Source organism: Phragmites australis, chromosome 9 (genome assembly GCF_958298935.1).
Source record: "Phragmites australis chromosome 9, lpPhrAust1.1, whole genome shotgun sequence".
Classification (NCBI taxonomy): Eukaryota; Viridiplantae; Streptophyta; class Magnoliopsida; order Poales; family Poaceae; genus Phragmites; species Phragmites australis.
The window spans coordinates 20622359-20631858 of NC_084929.1; the positions used below are offsets into that span (position 1 = coordinate 20622359).

The 9500-nt window shown below is 38.7% G+C and overlaps 1 pseudogene; it reads right to left on the minus strand.

Moving 5' to 3' along the window:
* Window positions 1-1672: 1672 nt before the first annotated feature.
* LOC133928053 (uncharacterized) lies at window positions 1673-2599 on the minus strand (annotated as a pseudogene).
* Between the last annotated feature and the right edge of the window lie 6901 nt (window positions 2600-9500).

Genomic DNA, 9500 nt, shown 5'->3' on the forward strand with positions numbered 1-9500 from the left:
ATTGGAGTATCTTAGAATTAGTATTAGAGTATACTAAAAATGATAAAAGAGTATAAAATGTTTGTTTAGGTGGTATATTGCATGTGGGAGTACATACTCCTAGGAGTATAGAATAGGTGTCCTATATATATATATATATATATATATATATATATATATATATATATATATATATATATATATATATATATATATATATATATATATATGAAGCATATTTGATACTTCTAGAATATATACTTTTACATATATATCTCATTATATATGAAATATCTCGTGTGATAAATGATATGTACATAGAGTATGTGAGTATATAAGATTATCCCAGGAGTACAGACTAGTTGTCCTACCTATATATCATATACTCATTTGTATTTGTATATAAAATATAATATACTAAAAAAATATGTGTAAACAACCTAAAAAAGTAAACATACCACTCGGATGATTTTATATAGCCACATGTTCTATTTATATACCATTTATCACATGAGATACTCTCTATGTTAAGAGATACGTATATGGCAGTACATACTCCCGAGAGAATCAAACATGCTTCATATATATATATTAAAGAATACATGCCCATTTGCAAAAAAAAAATTGTATGTGTATGCTACCATCATCCGTTCAATGGATGAGACAAGATCTCGGTTGTTGAACGGGCGAGAACTTGTAGGCCCCGACGCTCAGCATATCAAATAACAGGAGAGAGGAAGTTCTTGCCCGTTCAAAGGGCGAAAACTTGGTCTTGCCCGCTAATTCATCTCGCTCGATGAATGAGCCATATGGCAATTGTTTTTTTTTTTGTCTCTTAGTATAATTATTTTTTTAATATAATTTTGTATATGGCAATTTAAAAAATATTGGACATTCAAAAATACTAGTTGTACAAATAGTTATCCAAACGGTATTACGAAGCAATTTATTTTATCCTTAATTTTGGTTTGATGTTATTTTATCGATATTTATTTATTTAGTTGATGTAAAAGTGTGTGAGTTAATTTTTTATGAAATAACTATGGGAGGGTGTAAAATATAATTATTCAAACAATAGTAGTTGTGGAGCATAATTATCGTAAAACCCAGATGAATGTTACACACGTTGATGAATATTATATGGGACGTAGGGTTTTCCTTCATAGCACAAAAGGACCCTAACCATATAGAGATGGCGACAACAAACGTTAGCATATACGATACGCTTAAAGACTAACCAAATAGTATACCGCTGCTAAACCTAAAATATCTTAGTTAATGAAAATAGAAATAGATATATGCTTTCTACTGAGTGCACCTAGGATATTTGCCTTTTTGCAGCGCATCGGGGTCAAGCGTCTTAGCGCAACGGACCCTCTCCCACTTCCTTTCTCTCTCTGCTTCACGTGCGTCAGCCGTGATGGGCTCCTTCGCTGCATTCATCATGTGCTCCTCCTAGCGCTTGAGATGTAGTTCCTTCTGCTGTTGCTCGCACTCCCGGCATTCATAAGATTGCCTCCTCCATCACATACTCATGTTGACTCATCACTTCTGGTCCTCAGTTTGCTCCATATCCAACCATTCTATGAAGTCACAGATAGGTGGAGGAGACTGGAGAAATAAAATATGATGGGAGATTAGTAATACAATACATGAAATCATATAGAAAGTATCACAGAAGTAATCTACGTCGCTATACCGATGGGTACTCGTACGATCCATATTGAGCTGGGTCGTACTGGTAGTTGCCACACATAAAGAAGCGTCTGCCATAGGTGTAGAAGATATCTTGGGACTCATGAAGCCTACAAGGGTCACCACAGAAGCACATCGATAGTTCAACCTACTAGGGGATGAAAATCACCTAATGTTTCTTGGGTGAGCTTGATGGTGCTAAGAAAGACATTGCAATTGAGAGAGTTGAGAAAGAAGTGGTCTATTCATGCTTGAGGACAGAGTTATTTATAGTTGCTGGGGGCTGGTGCATGGACTAAGTTGAGAAAGAAGTGGTCTATCCATACTTATCAATATGGTAAACATTCTATTAGATATATCATCGACCCATGCACTATCATCACTAGCAAAATCCTTACCATCAACCAAGTATGTTTCTTGGTCCATGGCAAGAGAACCATCTGCATGACTATCCTGGAAGAGCTCTTCCATCTCATGAAAGAATTTGATGGGTTTAGAAAGCAAGTACCTCGCCCTATCCTGCATGTGAATACAAGACAAGAGTTAGACTGTGAAATTTGTAATATCAACAAAAATTATGAGACATACATTGAGCTGCCCTTTTTTAGATTCAGAAATACTTATCTTGCATTTAGTGATGTCAAATCCATTTTCACTCTTATTTAAAGTTGTCTCAACTATCTTCCATTTCTCCTTGTAGTCCGTGACGATCAACTTGTGCAATAGTTACACCCATACCAAACTCTTTGTTTAAAGCATCAACACACTTCATATGGTGTGGCTTTTTCCACATAAATCCTGAATGCTGGTTTTTCTTATACCCAATATACCAATTCAGCATGAACTTGGTATGGTTCTCATCCCAAGTGATAGTTCTCTCACGGACAGACCCATCAACATCCACCTTTCCCTTTTTCTTCACCATTTCTTGCCTAATTAAAAAGTCTGTATCATCAGCACAATAAATATTTGAATACAATGATGTATTCAGCATAAACAAATAGCAAAAGCATGGTCACAACAAAAAATTTCAATCCATGGAATATTTGAATAATGGTCTCAAACAGAAATTGCAGTACATGGAATATTTAAGTAATGGTCTCAAACAGAAATTTTAGTACATGAAACACAATCATAAGCAGAGGCACTACATGACACCTTCCATGGTTATATTCTCGGTGCTTGATTAGCTTCTAAACTGGAATCGCCTACTTTATCTCGCCACATGCTACGCGCTAGCTGATCTCTTTTAAGTATCCAAGCCTCACTCTCAATACGTATGTCATGATAGGACCAATTGCTCCTTGGAAGGGCTATGTACCAGGAATCATCATCATAGACATACTCATCATCACCATCCTCTAGTATCCAATTGTGAAGTGCACAACATACAACCACAATCTTCACTTGAATTTTCAAAGGGAAATTTGGTTGACTTTTAAGGATTTTAAACTGATTCTTCAAGGTGCTAAAAGCTCGCTCAACTGTTGCCCTAAGTGAGGAGTGACGATGATTGAATAATTCCTTATAATCTTCTGGTTCTCTAGTGCCTTTATATTCTTTAAGATGATAACGAACACCACGGTATGGAGAAAGTATACCAGGTCTTGCTGCATATCCAGCATCAGCTAAAAAGAATTTTCCTACAACATGAACATGTTCCCTACGTTAGTGATTATCTAATGTGTTGTTTAATTAGTCTATAATGTGAATTACTACCTTCTAGTATTTTTAGGCTAGTGGGGTGACTTAGAGCATCTTGAAGGATATGAGAATTATGTGCTGATCCCTCCCATCCAGCAAGAACATAGATAAATCGCAAGTCAAAATCAACAGCTGCAAGGACATTCTGAGTTGGAATGGACTTTCTACCCCTAAACCTGTCATGCATGTGTGCAGGGACAAATGCTGGTATATGAGTATCATCCAAGGCTCCTATGCAACTCTACGACAAGATAAATGATATTTCATTAGACTAACACACCACTCACCTAAATTTGAGAAAGCTAGCTGCAGGAGTTTCATGATTATTGTACCTTAAAGTATGGGTGGAACCTGCTTGGATTACTTGTGATCTTTGGATGTGTGTCAATGGTTTTGATTTATATGAGTTCTCTAGCAAGCAACCCAAGTGCATCTAGAACGGTATTAAAGTACCTACTAACTGTCTCACTCGATCGAATGAACTCAAAACCAACAGATCTATTAGGCCATTTTTTGACCGACTACATGCATGAATATAACAACTTGTTCTTCCACCATGACATTCAATGTGTCCACCAAAATGCCACGAGATCTGAGGTTTCCACAAAGCCTATGGAAAACTGATTTTTGCATGCGCAACTCAGAAATACAATGGGCTTCAGTTCCATTATATAAACATTGTAACCGTATTTCTCGTGAAATGTCTCTACCCAACATGGGGCCATGTGTAACACCTTCGCGCTCCCTCTTTCGCATTTCAGTCAACGAGTAACTGGCTAGGCACAAGGCAAGAGCAGCGAGTAAGCTTTTCCTCCACATGTAGTAGCGACACCAGTAAGTAAAACATAGCTGCTTTCTTTGCTCCATCTAGAAATAGAAAATGTTACGCCAAAAAATGAATCAACATTGTTTTGCATAGCAATTAAACCAAAAAAAAAAGAAACGGCAAGCATTCCATCAGCTTCTCTAAGCCACCGACACTAGCATTTTGTCCCCTAGCTATACACTTTTATGCATAAAAAATTGATGCATCTATGAACAATTAAGAGAAATTAGAAAAAGGGGCACAATTTATTTACCTCAGAGCCACAATGATTTGACAACTAAAATAGATATGACAAAGAGGCAGCACTGACAACAGCAAATATAGAAATACACAGGCTGCACAGATCGTGATTCAACATTAGACACCTCATACATTCGACAACAAGCCACAAAAAAAAATTGATAGTTTTTACCTCAGATCTGCTAGACCAAGAGAGACAGAATGGAGTCGGCCATTGCAGCAGCTAATTGACCTGTGGAATCACCATGGGGATTAGAAAGGGAGGTTAAGGAAACCAATCAGAAGCAGAAATTGTTTGTTTCACTCACACCCAGTGTTTGGATCTACACATACCTTGGAGGAGATGCCCAGCCCCAGCACGAGCTACATACAGATGAGATCACGGAGGTGAACACCAGTAGCTACGTGAGCCCTTCGATTCAGGACCGACAACACCAAAAAGCAGAGAAGATATCCTGTAGTCATGGCTATAAGGATCAGAAGGGCCGAACACAATAACCATGGGAGATGAGAAAGATAGATCAGCACGTACCTTAAGTTGGTGCATATGGAATTGCTTGAGTGAAGTGGGCAATCACCGTAGCTCACATGATGGGCTCAGCACTATCCAAACATGGTGATGAGGAAGGAGGCAGATATGGGATGGATTTGCAGCGGATTGATTGATTGAGACAAAATATTGGTTAGAATGGAGAAGAAGAGATTTTGGGAGAGGTTGCAGAGGGAGAGAGGGAGATGTGGAGAAGAGTAAGTGGAAGGGAAACTGGCTGTACAGATAAGGCACGAGAGAGAGAGAGAGTACACGTGAATTTTCTTTCTCTATTGCGGGAAGCTTTCTGCTTCGTGCCACTAGGACGGTGACCACAATGTGTGCTTTTTTCGGTGTGTGCGTTGCGGCAAAGTGCTAGTGAGCAAATTGATCATCAGAATATTGGCGAGATTTGCTGTGGTGAAGAATGTACTAGCCGCCTAACTTTGTTTGGCACGTTAAACAACAACCTAATGTGGTGTGGCACACCTAACTTGCGGCGTGGCTAGTTACGGTCGTCAACCAAACAAGCCCTAATCCTTAAGTTAGTACGTGGGACTTTGAGCCTGACCTGTTCAAGTCATAATATAGGGATGGATTTGTTGAGGAAAACTGGTCCGAGAATATCTATGTCATTAACATTCTACTTTATGTTGCAAGAAGAATGTTTCACATCCTTAAAGAAAGAGAGGAATGTTTTGAATATTATCTATACTCGGATATATTTTATCAGTTATGATGGATCCAAATAATCTCTACCGTTCATCAACATTGATTAAACAGTTATCTCACCAAGTTGAATTATATTTTGCTTTCAAAATACTATCAATTACCTATTATTTGCTTTTTATACTAGACTTCTCTTTTCATCTGCTCCACTTCAATCAACACACGATTCTCTCATGACAATTGCTTTGAGCTGCTGCACGGTGCCGGTTACCACCTACGCTACCACGGACCGGCGCCATATGCAGTACCTGTGTGTGCGCCATCGAAGAGGCTAAGACCAGGACGAGGCGACGCCCAGGCCCACCGGCGACGCTCCGTTCTCAGTCACCGATTCAAGACTGAGGAGAATCAAGAATCCAGATCGTCGATTTCAGTACTTCCTACGACTCCTACTATGCTATTCTCCATAGTTTTAGTCCGCCCCTGCTATGCACCCAGTTCCAATCTCCTTACAGCCCATCACTGCAATTCCTGCCAACAAACTCATCCGAAGGCAATCTTTTTTTATTTTTTGGTCCGATGGGCCTGCATTCAATTTTTTGCCCACAAATGAATGAATTTATTTGGTCCTCTTGTCTCCCTCTGTTGCCTTTTGTCATGAAACTGTCTCTTGTTTCCTTTGGGAGAGAAGGATGCTGTGGTCATTCTAGATCACGGGTCACGGCGCTAAGAAACAAACCTCATGCTAAGTAATGAATCTGATGTTATTTATAAGTTTTTTTCCGTTTACTTTGATGGCGCTTTTATTTTGTTTTGATCCATTGTTTGAAAATGCAGACAACTTTGTTGCGATGTTCAGGGCGAGGACTGTTTACAGGATTTCTGAGCCTGCTCATATGGTATATTGTTCATTGCTCTTACCTTTTTATGCAATTTTTTCAGAAGCTGAAACTTATGACTTTGGTAATAGCATTTGAATCGTTTAGCCTTGTACTAATCACTGCTGCTTCAAATGAGCAGTTAGCTGTCCACCATTTTTCTGAAATGAAACTAGCAGTCAGTAAATTAACTTGTTTGAATTCCATGTGACCCACGATGTGTTTGGGTTTTGGAATTCGGCACTGAGCATGTTTTGAAATGTAGACAGAAAAGGGTTTTCATTTATACATGCTAATTTGTGTGCTTCTATCTTTAGCCCAAGTGGAGACTCTGCTTTGAAGCTATTGCATTGCCCTTGTCTTCCTGCAATAAGATCCAGATAAACTATAGGTGCACACAAGTTAAGCACAGTATGTGAATTTGAATCAAAATGAATCTGTCTTTACATTGATAAACTATTCCAAAGCTCCACTAAATCAGTTTCGGAGCAGGGTGTGCACCTGGGATGGAGGACAGACGCGAGGTGGGAGCGGAGTACGACGGCGCCGGCACGGAGGCGAAGTTTACATATGTAGACTTGTCTTCTAGTTACCGCGCTGCTAGATGTCAATTTGAATCAAGTTTATTTCTATTCAGCAATATTGGCACTTTTAGATGGTATGTGCACATAATTTTTTTATTCAATTACACCTAGCGTTTGGACCTGAAAAATATCACTCTTCTATGTTGTATTTTGTGACTGAAACTTCTGATCTTGCTGCAACATGGAACTTGAGACTTATCTTCTATGCATTCAATTGTTTTTTTTTCTCCTTCAGATAGGTTAAATATTCTGCTGGAATAATTCCAAGGCAAATCTCCAATGATAATCCATTGTGGCAGGTTTAATGTGCAGCTTTATGCCTATTTTCAAGTTTTCTTTTGTTGATACAGACTCCTAATAAGGGCCTGTTTGTTTCAGCTGGAGATTCTGAAAAACAGTTTATAGAAGCTGGATTGTGAAAAGCTGGATTGTAAAAAGCTGGATTATGAAAAGCTTTTAGGTTGTAAATTCTAAAAATCTTTGATGGACAGTTTAGTAAAATGAACTTTCATAATCTATCAAAAGCTGAGAAAAACCAGCTTCTCAGATGCCCACAATCCAACCAGCAGATTTTAAAAAGCTATAACAAAAAACTGTCTGTTTGTTTCAGTTTCGGATTGTAAAAGTTGAAAGCTATAATCCAAAGCTGAAACCAACAGACCCTAAATTGTCAAGTAAAGGTATAATTTTTTTACATTCACAAGGCATACCTAATCTTTAACTCTTCTTTTTTCTTTTTTTTTTATCAGAGATAACACCATTTTATGGAACTAGACAGGAAAAGTTGAGCTGCAACTGGATCAATTATTTCTTTTACTTTGTCTTCCTATGTATTGAAGTTTGTCAGTTTGGTACTTAAAATAGTCTATTTGAAGATAATGGCATATAGCTTGATGCATTTGTCATCGGAACTTTCTAACAATATATTATAGTAACCTGTGAGATCCAATAGTATCTCTTCATGTTTGTGTTCTATGATTTCTGTCGATTTAAGATTGTGTTATTCTCACAAGTTTGCAAGTCATTATTAGTTAAACTGTTATTTTGTATTAGCTAAACACAATCAATTATATTATCTTGTGATTTTTTTATTCCCATCCACGGATAATTAACTAGTATATATATTAAAAAGCACGAGTTCTCTTACCTAAGTACACCCAATCTTGTGCACCTATATATTTCTTAAGCCTACTCTCCACCCTGGGATTATTTTCATCGGACGGCTCGTATCAATTTGATGGCGTGCCTTTCATCAAACGGCTCAGATCGCGTGGATCCACCTATCCCCAATTGCTAAGCCTGCACGGTTTCGATCCCTTCCAAACTATCAAGCCATCAATTAGGAAACCCAACCAATTAATCCCGCCCGATCTCCTCCACGCCCTCCACGCGTGCCCGCGTCATCTGGCCATGTGCTGCAGCTACCCGGCTCGCCCAATGCCGGCGGGATGTGGGTGACCTCATGCGCCTCCGTCCTGCGCCGACCCGGAGCACGACCGCACCGAGCTGCGCTACCTTGATCGCATGCGCACCCTCCACCGGCTGCCTCCTTAGATTCCCTCCCGCCACAGTCCTGCAACGCGTCCCGGATCCCAGCCTCATGCAAACACCTCATCAGTGATGATTAAAATTATCATTAGTGATACGTTTTGAACCGTTACTGATTATCAGTGTCGGATCTAGAACCAGTATTGAAAACTCTATCCGGGCCGATTGATAGCTCCAACCGGTATTGATAGTCAGTATTGATAGTCGATCTAGAATCAATGTTTTTAAGGTTGATTTTTTTTCCGACTAGACGTATCCGACAAGTCACTGCTCACCTAACTGAGCCCAACCATTCGCAAGTTATGCGATTTTTGCTCGGATGTAGCAATTAAGACTCGAACTCATGACCTCGCAGTAGGTGCACGTGTAAACCCTCAAACCGTCTCAGCTCTAGCTTGTTTGTGAGTATAAAACCAAAATATATCCTTTTGATATCTTCTAATTAATTATTTGAATGGCTATTTAAACATCTACATGATCTTAAATGAAAAAGTTATCAACAACGAAGTAGTACATCTCGTCGAGTACTACAATGATCATATAAAATTTGTCTCTATCCGACTCCATACCAAAGAGTTCGTGTCTAATTCATGTAATATTTAGTAAAACAGTCATAACTTTTGCATACGGAGTCCGATTTCAATATTTGACCTCTACTTTCAAAACTAATGACAAGCCGCATCCGAATAAGATATATGTCTTTAGTTCTATATCTTTCTTGACTAAAAAAAGACTCGAAACACCTTCTATAGGACCTCTGAAGTTATTAGACGAAAACTTACATTCTCTAATTTGCCTAATAATTTTTGGAGACATAGTGTTATATTTGAAAGTCAGCGCTATGTAGA